We start from the raw sequence: 23,087 nt of genomic DNA, 5'->3' as shown, positions 1-23,087 counted from the left end.
TTTTAATTAAAAATATTAACTCATTTAAATTTAAAATAATAACTGATGAAGAACTTTTTACTACCATTTTGCTAGTTTTTATGTCTTTAATCTATTTTGTTCCTTATTTCCTTTATTACTTTCTTTGTGTTTAACTGATATTTTGCAGTGTACTGTATTTGATCACCTTTTTATTTACACATATATTGTTTCATAATGGTTATGATGAGGATTACAATTAATATCCTAAATATATAGCAATCTACTTTAAAGTGATACCAACTTAGATTCAATAGCATAGAAACTCCTATAATACAAGTCTATCTCTATCCTTTATATATTTTTTGTTTTAATTACATCTTCATACATTGTGTGTCCATTACATTGCTTTACAATTACTGTATTATGCATTTCTCTTTTAAATCATTTAGACAACTAGAAGAGAAGTGATATAGTTTGGCCATAATACCCACCCAAATCTCACCTTAAATTCCCATGTGTTGTGGCAGGGACCTGGTGAGAGGTAATTGAATCATGGGGGCAAGTCTTTCCCATGTCGTTCTCGTGATAGTGAGTAAGTCTCATGAGATCTGATGGTTATAAAAAGGGGAGTTTTCCTGTACAAGCCCTACCTTGCCTTCTGCCATGATTGTGAGGCTTCCCCAGCCGTGTGGAACTGTAAGTCTAATTAAACCTCTTTCCTTTGTAAATTGCCCTGCCTTGGGTATATCTTTATCAGCAGCATGAAAATGGACCAATACAGTAAATTGGTACCAGTGGGGTGGGGCTCTGCTGAAAAGATACCCAAAAATGTGGAACCCACTTTGGAACTGGGTAACAGATAGAATTTGGAACAGTTTGGAGGGCTGAGAAGAAGACAGGAAAATGTGGGAAAGTCTGGAACTTCCTAGAGACTTGTTGAATGGCTTTGACCAAAAGCCTGATAATGAATGATACGGACAATAAAGTCGAGGCTGAGGTCGTCTCAGATGGAGATGAGGAACTTGTTGGGAACTGGAGCAAAGGTGACTTTTGTTATATTTTAGCAAAGAGAATGGTGGCATTTTCCCCTTGCCCTATAGATTTGTAGAACTTTGAACTTGAGAGAGATGATTTAGGGTATTTGGTGGAAGAAATTCCTAAGCAGCAAAGTATTCAAAAGGTAACTTAAATGCTGTTAAAAGCATTCACTTTTATAAAGAAAGCATAGCATAAAAGTTCAGAAAATTTGCAGCCTGACAATGTGATAGAAAAGAAAAACCCATTTTCTGAGGAGAAATTCAAGCTGGCTGCAGAACTTTGCATAAGTAAGAAGGAGCTGAATGTTAATCCCCAAGACAATGGAGAAAATGTCTCCAGGGCATATCAGAGGTCTTTATAGCAGTCCCTCCCATCACAGGCATGGAGGCCTAGGAGGAAACAGTGGTTTTTTGGATCAGGCTCAGGGTCCCCATCCTGTGTACAGCCTCAGGACTAGCTGCCCTGTGTTCAAGCCACTTCAGCCATGGCTGAAAGGGGACAATGTAGAGCTTGGGCCTTGGCTTCACAGGGTGCAAGCCTCAAGCCTTGGCAGCTTTCATATGGTATTGAGCCTATGGGTACACAGAAGTCAAAAATTGAGATTTGGAAACTTCCACCTAGATTCCAGAGGATGTAAGGAAATGCCTGGATGTCCAGGCAAAAGTTTGCTGCAGAGGCGGGGCTCTCATGGAGAACCTCTGCTAGGGCAGTGCAGAATGAAAATATGGAGTCAAGGCCTCAATGTGGAGTCCCTCCTGGGGCACTGCCTAATGGAGCTGTGAGAAGAGGGCCACCCTCCTTCAGAACCTAGAATGGACATCCACTGACATCTTGCACCGTGTGCCTGGAAGAGCCGCAGACACTCAATGCCAGCCCATGAAAGAAGCTGGGAAGCTGGGAGGGAGGCTGTACCCTGTAAAGCCACAGAGGTGGAGCTTCCCAAGACCATGGGAACCCACCTCTTGCATCAGTGTGACTTGGATGTGAGACAGGAAGTCAAAGATCATTTTGGAGGTTTAAGATTTGACTGCCCCACTGGATTTCAGACTTGCATGAGGTCTATAATCCCCTTGTTTTGACCAAATCCTCCCATTTGGAATGGCTGTATTTGCCCAATGCCTATTCCTCCATTTTATCTAGGAAGTAATTAATCTGCTTTTGATTTTACAGGCTCATAGGCAGAAGGGACTTGCATTGTCTCAAATGAGACTTTGGACTATGGACTTTTGAGTTAATGCTGAAATGATTTAAGACTTTGGGGGACTGTTGGAAGGCATGATTGGTTTTGAAATGTGAGGAGATGAGATTTGGGAGGGGCCAGGGATGGAATGATATGGTTGGCTGTGTCTCCACCCAAATCTATCTTGAATTCCCATGTGTTGTGGGAGGGACCCGGTGGGAGGTAACTGAATCATGGGGCAGGTCTTTCCCATGCTGTTCTCATGATTATGAGTAAGTCTCATGAGATCTGATGTTTATAAAAAGAAGAGTTTCCCTGCATAAGTACCCCTCCCTTTGCCTGCCACTGTCTGTGTAAGATGTGACTTACTCCTCCTTGCCTTCTACCATGATTGTGAGTCTTCCCCACCACATGGAAGTGTAAGTGTAATTAAACTTCTTTCTTCTGTAAATTGCCCAGTCTTGGGTATGTCTTTATCAGCAGCATGAAAACAAACTAATACAAGAAGTTACAAAGAAAAGTATAATAATACTAGCTTCTATATTTACTTATTTACATAGTTACGTTTACCAGAGTTATTTATTTCTTCAAATGGCTTCTTGTTATTGTCCAATGTCTTTTAATTTCAGTCTGAATGCCTTCTTTTATCATTTTCTGGGCAGGTCTGCTAGCAATAGACTCCTATAGATTTTGTTTATCTGAGAATATCTTTTCTCCTTCACTTTTGAGGATTATTTTGTGCATATAGAATTCTTTTTTGACAGTAATTTTTTTCCTCCACTTTAAAAATGTCTCCCTACTGTCTTCTGGTCTCCATGGTTTCTGATAAGAAATCTGATGTTAATTTTATTGAATAGCCTTTGTACATTAAAATTGCTTCTGGCTTGTTGCTTTCAAAAATTTCCCTTTGTTCTTGGTTTTCAACAATTTGATAATATATCTCGGTGCAGCTATCTTTGCCATTATTCTTTATGGAGTTCATTGAGTTTCTTGAGTATGTGGATTTGCATCTTTTGTTAATTTGGGAATTTGGCATTATTTCTTTAAATACTTTTTCTGACTTTCTCCTATTCTGGAATTCCCACTATGCATGTGTTGCTATGCTTGATGGTGTCTCATAGGTCTCTTAGGCTCTGTTCATTTTACTTCATTCACCTTTTATTCTTCTCTTCAGACTGGATAATTTCAACTAATCCCTTTTCAGTTTAATTGATTCTTCTGCTTATTCAAATTTGCAATTGAAACCTTCTAGTGAGTTTTTCATTTCAGGTATTGTACCTTTAAGTTTCCAAATTTATGTTTAGTTCTTCATTATAGTTGCTATCACTTTATGGCTATTCTCTGTTCTGTGTTGTTACCCTGGTTTCCTTTAGCTCTTTGTCTATGGTTTCCTTTAACAATTTGAACATATTTAAAATTATTTATTTATAGTTTCTGTTGGCGAGTTTAATGTCTTGCTTCTTGAGGGACATTTTTTTTTTTTTATACATTTCTTCTAGGGATGGCCCATATTTTCTTGTTTCTTTGCATGCTTTGTCAACTTTTGTTGAAAACTGGACATTTTCATGTTACAACTTGGTAACTCTGGGAATTAGGATCTTTTTCTTGTCCAGGTTTGTTTGTGTTGTTTGCTATAGGCTATACCTGTTTGTTTTAGCAACTTTTCTAAATGATTTTTGTAAAGGCTGTGTTTTTCTTCCTGTATGGTTTTTTAAATTACTATTCCTTCAGGTTGCCTTTAGCTGATGTCTTGACAAAAGTTTTCTTGAATGCTATCTGCCAACAGAGAAAGAGAGGATTGGGGTGGGGGGAGAGAGAGAGAGGGAGAGAGAGAGAGAAAGAGGAAGAGGAAGGAGAAGGAAGAAGAAGAGGAATAGAGGAGGAGGAGGAGAAGAAGAGAGAGGGGAGGGGAGCGGAGGGGAGAGGAGGGGAGAGGAGAGGAGGGGAGGGGAGGGGAGAGGAGAGGAGAGGGAGAGAGAATATTCTCTTTGAAGAGATTTGGTTTTGTGCTGGGGTACTCTTGGGGCAGTGCTTCATTGCTTAGCCTGGCTGTTTACAACTCTGTCTTAGGCTTCACTTTCTGCTTGTGCTGAGATTGGCGATCAGCCAAAGGTGAAACCTTAGGGCTTAAGGTATTCTCAAGTCTTTTCTGAGCATGCTCCCTGTGCTGGGCATGTGTGTGACTCCCTAAGGTCCCCAGTACACACATGCACTTTTTAATGTCCTAATTTCAGGAAACTTCATCCTCAGTTTTTCCCTCCATGTTTCGGGACTCTTTTGTAAGTCTCAGCCGTAGTCTTTTGCACAGGCAGCTGTGTGTTGTTAATTTAACTTACCGCGTTTTTGAGGAATATCTACTGCTTTTCTCCCCTGAGTAAGTTCTTAATTAGTGAAACAAAAACAAGTGCGTTGTGCCAGGCCTTCAGATAGCCTTAAAAAATCTAGGACAGACAAACCCAATCCTTTCAAATAAAGTTTGCTTTACTCCAAAGTAGAAGTAGGGTTCAGAGTCCTACACTGGGTATGTGGACTGATGTCTTCATGTCAGCTGCTGAGCTGAGCCAGGGAGGAGATGGGGAAAGGGCGTATAAAAATGTTACAAAGCTTTCCTACCATTTTAAAAGTTCATTTCCTTGATTCAACATTTACTTGATTGCTGTAAACTTGTGACGGTTTATCAGAGTTCTGATAAAGTTGATTCTGACAGTTTTTACGTGATTTTTAAATCTTTCTGTGGAGAGATGGGCCCTTGGGGCTACCTACTCTACCAATGCCTTTTTCATTTATTTTTATAATCTCCCTTTGATCACGGCTCCCATTTTCTTCTCCATCTCACCCTGCAAAAATTCCTCTAAGCTACTGCAAGCTGTTATTCTGTTTTGTTTTGTTTTGTTTTATTTATTCTAGTTTTTTTTTTTACTGCTTTATGTTATGGTTGCGTATGTATGTGAATGTTGAGGGAAGTTGAGTGATGGCAAGTTAGAAGATCCAGTTGGCAGATAAGAAATTTTAAATTAGCCATAATTAGGTGTCTCTTAAGATACATTTCTGCCCACACTGGATGCCACGTGATGGAAGGGACACAGTTTTCTCCTGGAGAAATATTTTAAAGTAAGATTTTGAAAACATTAATAATCAGGAACTTATCTATCTAATAAAAGGCACAACCAAATGTTTATTGAAGCTTGTCCCTGTCAAGCTCATTGTGTTCTGGTTTATATGGAGTAAGAAATAACCATTATGAGGGAATTAACACAGCAAAATATAAATCTTGCAAGTAATTAGGCAGCTGTATATTTATCGGTACAGAATGTATTTTAATTTTTAATCAGGGCTTTTGTTCCAACTGACAAAATAATGGCTTGTTTGCAATCTTCTACTGAAACAGACTTCCCAAAATGGGATTTGATGCATCAGTGGGCCCCTCTGTGTCTCATTTGCCATCAAGTCTGATGCATCATACAATTCCTTCAGTGAAAGACCCCAAGGAAACACTGTGCTGCTTTCAAATTGGCTGTATGTTTTTCATATATGACTCACAAGGTAAATAAAAATGGTCTATTTGGGCAGCATATCCCCATTTACAGGGAAGTAAAAGAGAATTATCATTACAAATGTGTTGGAAATATTATATGAACAGCCAGAATGGTTTTTATGGGCCTAGAATGCAGATTAATTCTCCAGAGGAACCTCAAAATTGAAGAACTCCAACTCAGATTGTTATTCTATAGTTCATGGCAGAAATCTTCCCGCTTATCTCCACCCTAATCATAAACTATATGTATATAATTTAGATGCAAAGGATAATGGAATTTCAGAAACACACCTTTTATCCCTAGCAATCATTTCCTGAAGCAAGATTATTTGCTGAAATGAGTAGACAGTTAGGTGTCAGTGGGGCATTTGATAAAACACGAGAGGAAGCTGCAAAAGTTACTCAGAAAACTCAATCTGAATCCTGACTCTCCAGTTTACTAGTTATTTGTCTTTGCAAATAGTTTTGACCCTCCATGCTTTAGTTTCCCCATGGATAAAATGGAATCAATCTGCCTTACCAGTAATTTTGTTTGATTGTCATAGGGATTTGACGAGACTTCACAAGAGAAAAAAGCAGCATAATGTAGAGCAAACTACTTGAATTCTGTCTTTGCCACTTACACTGTGACCTGTGGCAAGTTGCTTAATCTTTAAAGGGATTCAGTTTACTTATGTGCACATGGGTATGGCAATACCCATCTCACAGGATTCTTGTGAGGATTTGCCACAATCTAGGTAACATTTTTTGGACATTTTAGAACTGCTATCAGGTTTGTTGAATCAGTGACTACAGTAAGACCTTTCCATTCTTAAGAACTCACATAAACTCCACTAATAAAAGTACAATAGACTCCATTTCAGAGTGATTTGGAAAACCAGAGAAAATTTGTTCATAAAGAATTTGAAATGATATCTGACCCACGAATAGGTGTTAAGCCCATGAAAGACTGTGATTAGTGAAAGCCCTGAGGAAGAAAGGGGTATGCCCTTCTAGAGGACCCATGAGAATGTCTCTTTTCTTTATTGGGAGTCAGGCCCAGGTGGGAGGAAGGGCATTGCCTCTTGGGATGACATAGATGCAGTTTCTTTATTTCTCTTCATACAGATTTCCTCCTTTGTTAGATATGAATAATCACCATCATTGTGAAGGCACTTTGTAGAATATAAAGCTCTGTCCCAGTGGTAATTATCTTTAGTGGCATCTGATGAACTAATTTGAGCTAAGGTATCAATGAGAAGGGACAAACTCTCTGTGTTCCTGGAGATGGAGAGGGGCATGAAGAGGAGAACAGCTCACTCCCAGCCATCAGTCCAGCTCCTCGGGGTTACAGCCCCTAGTCTGTGTGCCTCCAAAATCCATGCATTAGTCACCGTGTCATGGGTCATAGGGTGATAGAAATTGTAATGCAACCTGGCCTCTGCCACATATAGTTGTATGACACCCAGCCAGTCACCTTCCTTGTCTGGGTTTCAATATCCACATCTGTAAAAGGAATAAACTGGAGTAGAGGATCAATGGGATCCTGGTGTGTTTTCCCACTTAATTTTTCCTATGGGATGTGATTGTGTGCACTGGAACATTACTGTCTTTGAGGTGCTTTTGATAGGCATACAGTCTTTCAGACACTCCTCAAAAGGTAATTTGCCTTTGGATGAGACTCCAGACAGGCTAATTTTATACTGAATTTCACAGTGTAGTGAATAATATCAGTCAAATTTTCCTTTCAAATGATCTAGAACATAAATTCTCACTCAGTCCATTGCTCCTCTTCTTCCTCACCACACCATTGTGACTCATTTACACTTAGCCCTGTTTTTCTTTTTTAGGATTTGCGGAACAAATTACTGATTGTCTTTACTGGATCTTGCAAAGTGGAGCTGAGGGAGACAGTAAAGTGTAGCAGTCACTGCCACAAACAGTGATGTCAGGGAAATGGGTTCTAATCCTTGGTTTGCCAATTGGTATCTATGTGGCCCTACTGTGCCTCGGTTTCTCACCTGTAAAATAAGCAAGATCCCTGCTTCTTGGGGTACATTTTGATGATTATGTGTGACAATGGCAATACAATTATAAGTGTGTTAGTTGAAACATGGTAAGTCTTCAAAAATGATTGATTTTTAAACCCTCTGTTTCTTCATAGAAACTTAAGTCATTTCCTAGCATTAAGACAGATTTGGATGTTGTTTCTTATTCCCTTCTATTCCAGTTCCCGTAACCATCTTCTGTGCTCTGTAGTATCCTCTGTAAGAATGGTTCGTCTTACTGAGCATGGTAAAGAACTCCAGTTGTGGCAAACATGAGCAAAGACACCACCATGTCATGTGATGGTACCCTGTGCATCTTTATTAGCTGCTAATGTGTTAATTAAGCCAAGAGGAGACATGAGGCAGAACGTCATCATTTTTTCTCTCAGCAAAACAAATGCTAATCGAATAAGACTTACAGATGTATTTTTAATAGATCGTGCTGCGAAGCAGGTGTTAGTGGTTGTGGATACAAGATAGGGTATCAAAATCAAAGTATCTCAAGTACCTCAAAAAAAGGAAAATCTTGAGAGATGAGGCAGAAATGAGAAATTCTAGCAAGTCCAGAGCAGGGAGGCAAGGCAGGGGACTAGTGAAGTGAGAGGTTCAGGGACTCTAATAGGTCTGAAGCAGGGGTTGCCAAGCTTTTTCTGTAATGGATTAGAAGAGAAATATTTTAGATTGCTGAACATTATGTGTCACTGTCATACCTACTCAACTTTTGTTCCACTGTGGAACAAAAGCAGGGATGCAGCAGGTGTATAATATGTGTAACTGAATGAGCATGACTGTGTTCCAAAAAAGCCTTTTTTATGGTCATTGTGACCCTTGTTCTGGAGCTGCATCCGTAGAGTTTCAAATTACAGAGAACTGAGCTAGACGGGATATCAAAACTGTAGAAAAACAGCTGCTGGACTGGCCCAAGCTCCCCGAGTATTAGGTTGGCATGCCCTGCTTCACCCAGAAAATGGAGCTGTGCTTTACTTGAAGGCAGTAGCTAAACCTTAAATGTGGCCTGAGGCTATCAGGATTTGTAGAGGGACCTGAAGGAGAATGAGGGCTGCTGACAGACAGGTTCTGGCTCCAGCGGTCCTGACCTCTTTTTTCTATTATTTGTAAAATATTTTCTCTCAAAGCCACCAGTCTTCCTTCTTCTGCTGGTTTTGACCCATCTCTTTTTAAAAATCCTCTCTCTATCTTCATGGTGTCCTCCTGAATCAATGTACTGAGCCTTTGTTAAATCCCATTTGGCTCTACAAGGAGATTTTATGTAAGGTGGGTGCCCCTTTGTATTTTACGGGAGGTGAGCTTACCAAACAACAGCACTGAGCTCCTGACAAGACAGTCTCACCCAAAGTGGATGGTACAGAGCTGACTCTCTGATAGACAAAGGCATTGACTATTCTTAAATGTCCTCTATTACTTAATCCCACTCTGGAAGTCTGTGCTTCTCTCCCTTACTTGCATAAAACACCTGAAAACAAGCATTGCTGAAGACAATGTCAAGTCTGGATAAATATAAGCTCAACCACATGCTAGGTAAATGACCTTGTAAACATTTTCTGAATTTTGCCTGATGTGCATTTTTCAAATGCGTTTGATAATATCTCTCTGTCTAATGATACAAGCATTTACCAGTTTTTCAAATGTATGAAAATAAATGTATTTACAGGTTCAATTAGTTTGTATATTTAGGTATGTGCATTCAAAATCATTTGGAAATGCATTTTAAGTATTTCACAGTGTCTTTTAAACACGTTTACATGCACATACACATCCACTGCAGTTGAGGAGATAGAATGCTAAAACATTTATAAATGTGAGTTCTGATTTCAAGGGCTTTGAGAGGGAATAGTGGAACACAGCAGAAAGAGCACTGGATTTACAGGCAAAGAAAAAGAAATGCATTACAGGCCTGGATCCATCCCTAATTAGCTACAAGGATAGAAAAGTTACCTAACATCTCTGAGTTGCTATTTTTTCATTTTTTAAGATAGAGATATTAACTCCTGCCCTCATCACAGGATTAAACATCAACTAAGATAATAAAAAGCATTTTATAAAAAGTAAAATGCTATGCAAATTTAAGTCTTGCCTCATTGGCATTATTTTCTCCTCTGTAGCACCCTGAAAGTCTACCCAACAATTCTGGGGATCCGCAATTTGAAAGTCACTAGCACAAGCACTAGCTAAAATAGTGAACTTTCACTGGCAGTTATAATGTATTTACTGAATTTGTCTATATATGACTAGGAGATCCTCTTCAATGTGTGCTTTATTGCAATTCAAAAAGTACCCTCAAAGTTCAACAATTGGATATTCACTAAACCCGGAAATAAGAGTTTCTTCCCATATATTTTCCTTGAATCTGTTAATGCAATAAAATGTCGGGTCACTTAAGCCCCAGGAGTCTGATGTTCCCCTTTGATCTGGAGAAAGCAGAAACAATATCTTTGCCAGACTCATGGGGGGAAGAAAATTTCTTCCCAGGTTCTATAGAAGGTCAGACAACTGGCCAATTTTACCAGAGCAATCAAGCAGTTAGTTGAACTAATTGCCTCCATGAAATGACTTTCTCAGACTGAATATACTAGGTGTTTGAGTCCAGAGGGCTGATCTCACATTACTTGCCTGACCAGGTAACATCCAAAACCTCAGGCAATATGTTTAAAACAAACAAAACAAAAATAATTAGAAAGTGCCGGTAGGAGATCTTTTATGTATTGACTGTGTCTATTGTTACAGCTTTACTTCTTTCCCCTCATTGGATCAAAAAACTCTGGTTTTGAATATAGGATTGCCAAAGAAGACTGTATCAAGCCATCGAAGGAAGAAGAAATATTTATTTCATTGTCAAATCAGTGGAAGACTTTCAGTATAGTCCCTGCTTACTCATAATGAGAAAGTATAAGTGAAATGAAAAAATAAAAATACCAAATGTTAAGAGGAAATGGGTATTGGTTTATCTATGAGTGTAATTTTGTGAGTAAAGTGGCATAACCAGGCATTCTTTCAAGGATACCTTTTGGCAATATTTGATTGAAATTGAACGTAGACATATGGCAATGCATGGTGCAAGATGCTTTTGGAAAATAGAAATTCTGCAGACAATAATATTTTAAAGAAGACATGCAGATAAAATAGCTGGAGAACCACAGGAAAATATCATCGGGACATGCCCAAGCCTATCTTTATGCCCATATATCCAGCTCCTGATTGTATGCCAATTATATTACTTACATTTCTATGTCCAACACAATTCTGTTTTCTGCATTCTAAACCCATAAATTCACTTGCCCATTTTATATCATCACATGGAAGTCTCAAAGACATATCCAAGTCCACTGTTCAAAATTCATGATATTTCCCCTAAGACTGGTCTTCTTTTGGAATCCCCTTTCTCAGTAATTGGCATAGTCATCTGTCAAGGAACAAACCAGAAACTGAGGGATGATTTTCGAAACTTCATTCCCCTTCACACATCACAGCTAATCCATTCCCTTATTTTTCATTCATCGAGTGATTATTGAGTACCTCCTAAGCACCACCATTCTCTCAAGTGCTAGGGGCGTGGTGGTATAAACAACAACTTTCTTGTCATCATGCAGCATACGTAGTGAAAGGAAGGAGATGATAACAAGCAAGCAGATACATATTTTGAAAAATGTTCAAAAGGAAACCAAGCATGCCATAGGGAGATACTGGATGGAATAGGGGAAGCCGAATTTAGATGTCATAGTTAGGGAAGCCTTCTTCAGGGAGGTGATTGTGAACAGGGAAGGTGTGAGCTAGAAGTGAAGATCATTTCAGGCAGAGGAAACAGCAAGCACAATGGTCTGAAGATAAGAAGAGATTTGGTGTCCAGAAGACCAACATGGCTGAAACATTGTATCTAAGGGGAAAAGAGAAAGCAGAGAAGGAAATGTAAAGGGAAGCTAACGAAGGGTGATAATATGGCTACCGTAATATGCAGAAAAAAACATTGTAGGGCTTGTATTTTTCACTATCACTCTGACCCTATTTTAAAAATGGATTGGAAGATGCAGAGGCAAGAACTCCATTTAAGCATTTTTTGAATTAACTCAGGTGAGAGACGATGGTGGTTGGACTTGGGTATTTGTAGTTGAGGTGAGAAAATTGACAGATTAAAGAAGTATTTTGAAGATAGAGAAAACCGTAAGCAGGAAATTGCTCAATGTGGGGAATGAGGAAAAAAGAGAAATCAAAGATGACTCCCAGGCTTGGGCAACTAGATAGAAGGGTGGTGTCACTTACTGATGTGGGAAAGGTGTCAGTGGTGATGTGACAAAAGTAGGGTCGTGGTGGTGATGGACAGATTGGGCATGCCTTTGAGACTTTGAAATAGAATGAGTATAATACAGAGTTTGAAGAAGAGGTCAGGGCTGGAGACCATATTTGGAATGGGATGAGATATTCTAGGGAAAGAGTGGGACTAAAGAAGAAAGCCTAAAATGAATCTCTGGTGCAGTCCAACATTTAGAGATCAGGTTTGGTATCATCAAGACCTATCAATTTTAGCTCCTAAATATTTCTCAATTTCTTTCTATTTCTCTATCTCTACTGCTGCAACAGTGTAGCATACTGGTCCAAGAAAACTATCTCACCTTTCTCATGGATGACTGCAATTTCTGGGTTTTTTTTTTTTGCTAAAAGAATACAAATTTATTATCTTACAGTTCTGGGAGTTAGATGTGTGAGATGGGTCTTATGGGGCTAAATTCAAGTTATTGAGAAAACTGATTTCCTACTTGAGAATCTAGTGGAAATTTTGTTTCCTTGCCTTTCCCAGCTCCTGGAAGCCATTCCTATTCCTTGGCTTTGGTTCCACATCACTCTGACCTCTTCTCCTGTCATGATATCTTCTCTGTGACTCCTGCCTCACTTTTTCAGTGTTTTTTAAAAATCTTTTGCAATAGCTTTTTAACTGGTTATCCTGTACTTCTCATTTGATCTGCATATTATGGATAGTGTGATCTCAAATACTTAGATTATCATGTCATTCTCTTGCTTCAATCATTTTCATGACATCTAGTTTCTCTTACAATAATGACCAAAGCCCTTATATCTGACTCCACAGCTGTGCACGCTCCTTTCCATCCTCACCTTACTACTTTCCGTCCCTTGTTCTTTGTGCTCTAATTGACCTGATATTTTATCAGTTTCTTTCTTTCTTTTTTTTTTTTTTTTTTTTTTTTTTTTTTTTTTTTTTTATTATACTTTAGGGTTTTAGGGTACATGTGCAGAATGTGCAGGTTTGTTACATATGTATCCATGTGCCATGTTGATTTCCTGCACCCATTAACTCGTCGTTTAGCATTAGGTATATCTCCTAATGCTGTCCCTCCCCCCTCCCCCCACCCCACAACAGTCCCTGGAGTGTGATGTTCCCCTTCCTGTGTCCATGAGTTCTCATTGTTCAATTCCCACCTATGAGTGAGAACATGCGGTGTTTGGTTTTTTGTCCTTGCGATAGTTTACTGAGAATGATGTTTTCCAGTTTCATCCATGTCCCTACAAAGGACACGAACTCATCATTTTTTATCAGTTTCTTTCTTTTGTACACACCGTGTTCTCCCCAGCCATATTTCCTGGGTACATGTTCTTTCTTCTGCTTGGAAAATTACCTCTCTTCTTTTATCCCAAATAGTTAATTCCAATCTATCCTTGGGCTTCAACTAAAATATCGCTTCCATTAGAATATCTTCCTGAAATCTCCATACTACATTTATATGTGATTTGCAAGTGCTAGAAAACGAAACCCAACATGGTTTAAGAAAAGGAGGTGTAATATAAAGTCCAGAGATAGTTGTTGTCAGGAAAGACTTGATTAAAGACTGCATTATTTCCTCTGGCCCAAGTTCCTCTCTGTCCTTTAGTTGTGTTATTCTTAATATTGGCTCTAGTCTTAAAAAGTTATTTCTTCCACATCACAAGGTAACAGCAATAATTTTAATAATCACATCCTGTGAGAAAGAGTGAGGGTCTCCTAGGAGGCATGGGTAGTTTTATTGGTCATTTTTGGCTAAATATTGTTGCCCTAGAGCTGGGAGATGAAGCCTATCCCACATGGAATGAGAATAGAGAAGAGGAAAGAGGTGAAAGGTGGTAGGTTTTGTGCAACCTGGACTCAGACAAAGTCTTCTACTCCTATCAGATGTTTTCACTGAAGTCAGCATCTTCCATTTACATAGCAGGGCATCTTCACTTGGTCCATGTACTTGGAAGAGAAAAAAATTATACTTTATTTTCTCTAACTTGTAATTAAGATTTAATATTTCATTTAATTATACATGTAGCCAATAAACCACAGTAGCTTTAGCAATAACTATGACTTTACCATCAATAGGAATAGTAGATATTTTCATATCCGTTAGTTATTCCCATCTTCAAATATTGTTTATGTTCATTATTTATTCAAAAATTATGATAGTTGGAGCAAGATGGACAAATAGAAGGTTCCACCAACTATCTGCCCTACAAGGACATCAATTTAACAACTAGCTACACAAAAACGCACCTTTGTAAGAACTGAAAATCAGGTGAGCACTCACAATACCTGTTTTTGACTTCATATCACTGAAAGAGGCATTAAAGAGGGAGGGTAGAAAAAACAGTCTTGAATCACCGACACCACCCCTCACTCACATTCTGGCACTGGCTGTGTGGTATAGAGAGAGAATTGTGCATTTGGGATGGGGAGAGTGCAGCAATTGTAAGACATTGCATTGAACTTAGTGCTGCCCCGTCATAGCAGAAAGCAAAACCAGGCTGAACTCAGCTGATGCCTACCCATGAAGGGAACATTTAAACCAGCCATAGCCTGAGAGGAATTGCCCAACCTAGTGGGCAACTCGGAGCACCCAGGTCAGGACTTGAGTTCCAGAAAGCCTCACCACTGTGGGCTAAAGGGGTCTGAGGCCCTAGATAAACTTGAAAGGCAGTCTAGGTCACAAGGATTGCAACTCCTAGGTGAGTCCTATTGCTGAACTGGGCTCAGGGCCTGTGGACTTGGTGGCGGGTGTATGTGACCTACAGAGACAACAGATGGGGCAGCTACGAGAGTGATTGTGCCACCACTCTCCCAACCCCAGGCTGCATAGCTCATGGCTCCACAGGGATTCCCTTCTTCCACCTGAGGAGAGAAGAGGAGAGGGAAGGGTAAAGAGGGCTTTGTCTTGCATTTTGGATACCAGCTCTGCCACAGTAGGATGGGGCACCAGTCAGAGTCATGAGGCCCCCTTTTTAGGCCCTAGCTTCTGGATAACATTTCTAGACACACCCTGGGCCAGAAGGGAACTCACTGCCTTGAAAGGAAGGACCTCCTCCTAGCAGGATCCATCACTTGCTGACTAAAGAGCCTTCGGACCCTGAATAACCGGCAGCAATACTCAGGTAGTATGCCGTGGGCCTTGGGTATGAGTCTGACACTTGCTGGCTTTAAGTGAGACTCAGCACATTCCCAGCCATAGTGGCTACGCGGAGAGACTCCATCTGCTTGAGAAAAGTGGAGGTAAATATAAAGAGGACTTTGTCTTTCACCTTGGGTATCAGCTCAGCCATAGGCAGGTAGAGCACCAAGTGGAGAAGGTATCATAGCAAAGGGCTGAGGATGCTGAGAGGACTCAAGTACTGAACCTTAAATAATGGGTTGGTTTTGTATTTGTTACCAATTGCACAAACAGCACCACCACCGTTTACTTAGCCAATCAAGGATAAAAATCCAAGAATCAGTTTTGACTTTGCCCATTACTTATTTATCACCCATAACTAATGATTAGCAAAAATTTTGCTGTGGTCAGTGTTGAGTAAATAAGATTTGAGTGATACTTCAGACCTCAAAGACTGTAATCTGGCACCCTTTTAAAATTGCCTTTGGGCTATCTTCTGTTTCTAATCACTCTTATGCTAACCAGAAAGTTGTGTATTCTCTGGGAAATAATACAGATTTTGCAGTCATAAATACCTTTTGTATAACTACTCTTCCTACCACTTTGCAATTGAATAGGTAGTTTATTTTGTTCCCGGGTTTTACATCTGTAAATTAAGAGAATATCAGTTAGGATTGTGTTTAGTTTCAGATAACAAAAACCTCAAATGATGTAGTTTAAATGAGATAAAAGTTTATTTTGACTACATGGAGAAATGTTCTGAGACAGGAGATCCAGGGTTGCTATGTGGCTCCTCAAAGATGTCAGAGACTTAAGTCAGTTTCAATTCACTGCTCTGACACATTGTCAGACTCCTGCCAACACATCTGTGTACCAGACAGCAGGATGGAAAAAATGGTAATGAAGAAACCTGCAAACAGCACACAATGTCATCCTTTTTAGGGCATCTTTAAGAAGCTGTAACACACTTCTATTTTGCTCACCAGAACTCAGTCACATAACCACACCTTAGTTTCAAAGGAAGCTGAGAAACGTGTTTTCGATTCCTGTGCCTTGTACATAGCTAAAAATTGACAGGTTCTTTTATTAAGAACAACAACAACAAAAGCCAAGGTTAATAAAATGTCTAGCTCATGGTGTTAACTTAAATTAGTGTTATTTTGTCTTTCTTATCCACTTCTGTTTTTCCTAAATCCTGTTTTATTCTATCACATGGATTCAAGTGTTGCTTTCCATTAAATGTGTCCCCATTCTTTGTTAGATTGGTACCACATTAGTTTGTGTCTGTACAATGCGACTAAATAATAAAGTAATATTAGAGCAGACTAAAATTTGCCTCAGATTAGGTATTTCATACACATTGTATGTTTCTTCATACACGGTAAGAAGAAACCAAATAGTTCAGTTTTAGGGGCAGATTTTAAAATCCAAAGAGCAGCGTAGGGAGGAGAGATTAACAGTGGGCCTGACTATAGTCTATGCTGCATAAGTATAATTTGCTTTGGATATCATCAAATTCCTGTTCAGACTCCTCGCACTACTGCCTTACATAGATATAATTTACCCCTTGTTTCTGCTACCAAGACCTGGGAGATCCTACTTATTTCCTCTACCAAAACTTGCTTTCTTCTTTATTTCTAGAACACTGAACAAATAAATAATGGGGAAAAGCAATTCAATTCTAAATGTACAAGACTTCAACACAGATAAAAGATCATACTTATAGAATTTCATATGGTATGAAGGACTTGTCAACACCAACTTTTCACGGACTTACCCTTCCTGCGTCAAAGCTAGGCTTCTGGAGCTGTCAGGGCAGAGGATTCCTCTCTGTGGCTCTGAGTTTCCAAATGTATTGAGAGGTGGATGTGATATTGTTAATTTCATGCTGCAGGGGGCACCATTTTCATTGTATTCTATGTATCACTCAGATGTGCCAGTCACATAAAATGGAGATGGTATCTCTAGAATTTGATAACCTAATGGTCCTAGATAATATCTAATTTTTTTTTAAGTTCTAAAAATTCTGACTCCCAGAAACCATATAATTGCCTATTTCCCTCAAACTTTTTGCGGGAGCAGCTGTAGACATTTTGGATAATAGGCATATGCACAGTACATTCCCAATGTGTATTGTGGTCATGTTCAGTCCTCGGTATAATAGTTCCAAATCTGTTTATTTTCCTTCCTTTCAAGAAAACACGCCATAAACTAACTAGATGAGAGTTTTATTGCTCTGTGGATACCCTTATATTTGCTTTATACACTAAGAAAATAATTTACAAATAAGTGCTTTATATATGTTTAATTACAAATTATAGCCCACTTCATTTTGCATTTGAAAACTAATCTCCTAGCACGTAAACTACAGATTATATGATATGATTTTTGGGAGGTCTGGTCAAAGTAGAACTTTCAGTAATTACACAAAATAAGAATCTATATGATGATGACAAACTTGAGTTTACATGTATTATTCATTTGCTTTTATATATCCTATCGACCTTATAAATTAGTACATTTAGCATGCAAGAAATAGTTTATGTTAGTTGAGAAAACGTCACTTTTACTAAATGGAACAAAATGGTGGAGGTTTATGATCATCAGTGGAGTCATGGTGTATTCAAGGTACAGATGAAAAACGTTATCGACCATGTGCTGTACATCACCATGATCATTATTATTCTAGGTTGTGAGCAGATGATTTGTGATTCCCAAGCAATATGTAAATATGTGAACAGAGTTTACTGTTGTGATAAAATAAAACTTTCAACACAGTTTATCTGACTTTTTATGGAACACATAATCCTTATTGTGTTGCAGAGTAAACAGGCATACATTGTAAACAGTTCGATTTAAGGTTCATGATTAAAATTACTTTCACACAGACAAATAATATTTTTAGTTTGTTTTATCTTTAATCAGCATCAATTGTGTTTGGCAATCAGGGAATGGATTAGAATGGGGGTATTTACCACTACTTAAAAGCAGAATATATTATTCCCTAAATTCACTATATCTTTAGAAGGAGGAAGAAGAGATGGACTTTTCATGTTCCAGAGGCAGAAGCAAGTAGCTCATTGAAAGGAAATTCATACAAGAGTAAATCTGAATATTGAGTATGTCTGTTAGAATATGGGATCAAAAAATAAAACTGTAATAATTGCTTTCTTTGCTGTGCCTGCTAAATGTCTAAGCCAGGATGATTTGATAATTTACTGTTACCTCTTTATAAAACCTGGGCTTTATTAGAAGAAGAAAACTCAGCATAGTGGATGGATCTTTTTATGTTAAACTATTTGCTGCCCTCTTCTTGTGACAGTGGTTTAGCTGTGTTACTTGCTTAGTCCAAAGAAGTATGAGTGAAAGTGATGTCTTACACATCAGAGCATAAGCTTTAAAACACATTGTGAGGGTTCACCATGTTCTCTTTACCTTTTGTCAAGAGACTGGCACGTTTCAGATATGCTCCCTCAGGCTGGATCCCAGAATGCAGATAACATGGACCAGAGCCATGGACCACCTGCACAGGACTGGTGACATAAGCAAGAAATAAGCCTTTGTTACCTAAGCTGCCAAGACTCTGTGGATGTTGTCTTCTACAAAATAACTGAACCTAAGCTTAGAGACATACTATCCAATATGAGACAATGTGATGTGTGTTCCTTGTTGACATGGGTCAACAAATGTAGAGGCAATTAAGTTGTAGAAACAACATCACAATATAAGTAGCAATACTAAAATTCTAGAGAGATTGTAAAACAACATAATTAAAGTATAAAATGTGATTACTTTTACAGAGGCACTCTTTCATTTGATGAACATTTAGAAGACACCTTCAATTGTAGCACTATGAGAAATCTTTTGAACAATGTTATCCCTTCTGTACTCAGGGAAATTGATTCCTAGGGAATAAGCACCCCCGAAGGAGTACAGATAGGAAGCAGCTGTGGTCCTAAAAGTTTGGGGAGACCTGCAAACCATATCTCCCTTTTGGCAATTCATAAGATAGGTTAGGAAAATAAAGTTTTGAAAAATTCTATACCATACACGTGCTTTTTCCTCCCACGGTATTTCTTTATTTTTTGTTGTTTTTGTTCTTTTCTTTCTTTTTTGGAGACAGTGAGGGTCTGACTCTGTCATCCAGGCTGGAGTGCAGTGGAGCATTCATGGCTCACTGTAGCCTTGACCTGTCTATTCTCAGGTGATCCTCCCACCCCAGCCTCCCAAGTAGCTGGGACTACAGGTGTGCACCACCATGCCTGGCTAATTTTTCAGTTTTTTGTAGAGATAGGGTTTCACCATGTTGTCTAGGCTGGTCTTAAACTCCCGGGCTCAAGCAATCCACCTGCCTTGGCCTCGCAAAGTGCTGGGATTGCAGGCGTGAGCCACCACAACTGAACTTCCTGCCGTATTTCTGAACTTCATTTGGACACAGTGTGAGTAATGTTGTCTTAAAGTATTCAAAGATTAGTAAGACATGGTCTGTTCCATCCTGTCCCACTTTATCTTGTGGGGAATTAAAAATGTCTACAAATTCCACAGGGGATACATGAGTGGTGATAGATTAAAGTGATAAGAGGATGAATGTGCAAATAGCCAGTCTCAATTTTAATTCAGAGCATTCGTGCTATATAGAGAGAAGTGGACACTTTAAAATTCTGACCAGTAGCAAGGGCATTCCTTTAATGTATCATATTTGAGCTACATCTGTCTCCTAACTGTACACTTTGTCATTTTGTCCATTTAATCTCTCCCATTTTATTCAGTTCTTTCTTTCCTTGCTGCCTCAGTATAGTCAGACCTAATTTCTTGTGAGCAGCCAGAGCAATGTGGAATTTTATCTGAACTTCAGAACTTTTCGTGCTTGTTTGCTCCTTCATGTCTTTAAGGATTGCTGTTTCCCTCTAGTAGAATCACCTGCCCTTCTTTTTTCCTTGTCTAAATTCAATATAGCCCCTAAGACTCCCCTCAGACACTACTATCCTTATGGGACCACTTTCACCTCTGGAGTGTTTTTGTCCTATCTCTATTCCAGCACTTCCCACATCACATTGCAATCTTGAGACTAGGAGCTGTATCTGAGTAGATAGTATCACAGGCATGTACATCGAGACTAGAGCTGTCATGCACAGAAACTCATAAGGGAAATGTGTCCTGGGAATTGTGCACAGAGGAAGCCCTGAGAGCAAAAGCTGCCTTAGGATCCTTGTTTCAACGCCCTGTATAGTGTTTGACATGGAAAAGTCCTCAGTGAGGGTGTGCTGCACATCTGTATTGGGCCTGCTTCTTGAGCAGCAGAAGAGGATTGGGTTACTACCCATTTCTGCAGCTCAAAGAAGACTGAGGAGATTCAAGTTTCTTTTCAGATTAAAAAAAAAATTCAGCTCGATTTAGCATAAAAGTCTCATCTTGACAAATTCTGAAAACTTATTTTTAAAAATTTTGCAATCTTTTAGTCTCAGCTATATCTTCTCTCTCTCTCTTTCTCTCGCTATCTCTCTCACACACACACACACAGAGAGAGAGAGAGAGAGAGAGATTTCTGATGTGTTGGGCACATAGAGTATTATTCTGCATTAAGCAGTTATATCCATTATCTGGGGAGCATATGTAAGGCTGTATTCTAGTGGAAGTAAAAAAAGAACACAAACCTTGGGGATGATGGTGGAGTCATGGTTTCCACGCTAAGAAAAAAAGTTTTTCAATGGCAAGAGTTGTTAAAAGAGGATATATTGTGGAGGGAGAGAGCTGGTATCCAGAAATTGTTCTAAATTAATAAAGAACCTTGATACATCAACCATAGGCAGTTTTAGAGGCCAGTAACACCATCAGCTTGCAGTAGGGCTGCACATACTTTGAATCTTCCTTTTTTGTTTCCTCCCTTTCTCTTTCCCTTCCTCTTCCTTCCCTCTCCTTCCCTCGCTCTCCTTCCATCCTTCCTTCCTTCCCTCCCTCCCTCCTTTCTCTTTCTTTCTCTTTCTTTCTTTCTTTCTTTCTTTCTTTCTTTCTTTCTTTCTTTCTTTCTTTCTCTCTATTTCTTTCTTTATTTCTTTCTTTCTCTTTCTTTCTCTCTCTCTCTCTCTCCTTCTTGTTTTTCTTTCCTTCCTACCTCCCTCTTTTTTTCCTTCCTCCCTCCTTTTTTCCTTCCCTTCCATTATTTCTTCTTCCCCTACTTCTTTTCCATTTTCTCACCTTTCTCCTCCTTTTGCTTATTCTTTCTCTAGCAGCTGATTATAATCTCCAAAAGTACAATCTCAAACCTAATAATCCCAGACATTAAATTTCCAAAAGATCAAAACCTTAAAAACATAATTCTGGAAAAATACTTTAAGCAATCTTTAAAAGATATTTGTTTATATATTTTTAAAAGGGGACTTGATTGAGAAACATATAAAAGCATGACAAAACACTTCATAGGCCTCTTACACAATAAAATAAGCAATGATGGCATACATATTTTTGCAAACATAAACAGGTATACTAATGACAGTAGGATGGGTATAACAGTTATGAGCAAACTGTATTCATAAATAGGTCAAAAAGGGAAATATATAAGTGGATATCACTACAGTTGGTAATTGTGTGCACTCAGCTTTATAACTGTGGTCATCTGAAATACTGTGACAAATAATCTAAGTTTTTTGATATCGGTCAACACTGCATATGCAGTTGCCCAAAGGGCTGAGATCTTGAGAACTTTTATCCTTCACAAATGAAGATGTACAAAAAGGATATCTGTGTTTATTGAGGAATTTTCAATGTTTTTACATTGAGAACCAAAGAACCTGGTGGTATAACTCACAGTCCAAGCCTGAAAGCCTCAGGACCCCAGGAGGCTGCTGGTGAAAGCCCTGCAATCCAAAGACCAAGTAAGCCTGGGATACTGATGTCCAAGGCCGCAGAACAAAAGTATGTCTCAGCTCTCAGAGAGAGGCCAGTTTGCCTTCTGTATTTGCTCTCTCCGGGCCACCAATAGATTGGATAGTGCTCACCAGTATTGAGGGCAGCTATTCCCCACCTAGTCCACTCTGACTCACACAGTAATCTCCCCTGGAAACACCCTCATAGGCATACCCAAAATAATGCTTTGACAGGTTTCTAGGCATTCCTTAATCCAGTCAAATCGACACCTAAATGAAGTCCACAAGTTCACCCCTTGTCAACTTGGCACCCATACGCATCATTTTTTAAAATATAATTTCAACTTTTATTTTAGATATGGGGGTACATGTGCAGGTTTGTTACGTGAGTATATTGCATGTTGCTGAGGTTTGGGATACAAATCCTGTCACCCAGGTAGTGAGGATAGTATCCAATTGGTAGTTTTTCAACCCATGCCCCCTTTCCTCCCTCCCCCTCTAGTAGTCTGCGGTGTCTATTGCCCCCATCTTTATGTTCATGTGTACTCAATGTTTAGCTCCCACTTATGAGAACATCACATGTTCCTACTCCATACTTAATTCCAAATAAAGACAGTAACAAAGTAATAGTTCTGCCTAATGTGATGCGACTCTCCTGTGATTGTGATTTTATGGATTTTAGATGTTAGAGATGTAAGACTTCAGAGATTTAAATCTTTAGGGATTTTGATCTTTTGGGATTTAAACATTCAGAATTATGGTATTTTGGCTTGTGTCTTTCAGGATTATGATTAAAACCCCTTTCTCCATTTTCCCCGGCTTTCTCTTTCTCCCTTGTCTTCTAGTCCTCCTTCTTGCTTCTCGTCTTTCCACTTTCTCCTTCTCTTTTTCTTCTCTTCCTTACCATGTAAGAATACACCTCTAATTTGGAAGAAAGTGGGGCAGTAGAATTCATCTGAGAGTCAATTTTGATGGGTTCTATCTATTCCAGGATATGAAGGCTAGTGATAATTGAAAAATATTATAGGGCAAACGTTGACAGATTAGTCATATTTTAATTAATCCTAGTCACTT

This window comes from Symphalangus syndactylus, chromosome 14, assembly GCF_028878055.3.
Source record: "Symphalangus syndactylus isolate Jambi chromosome 14, NHGRI_mSymSyn1-v2.1_pri, whole genome shotgun sequence".
In the NCBI taxonomy this organism is placed as follows: domain Eukaryota; kingdom Metazoa; phylum Chordata; class Mammalia; order Primates; family Hylobatidae; genus Symphalangus; species Symphalangus syndactylus.
Note: the sequence above shows the minus strand (reverse complement) of the source record.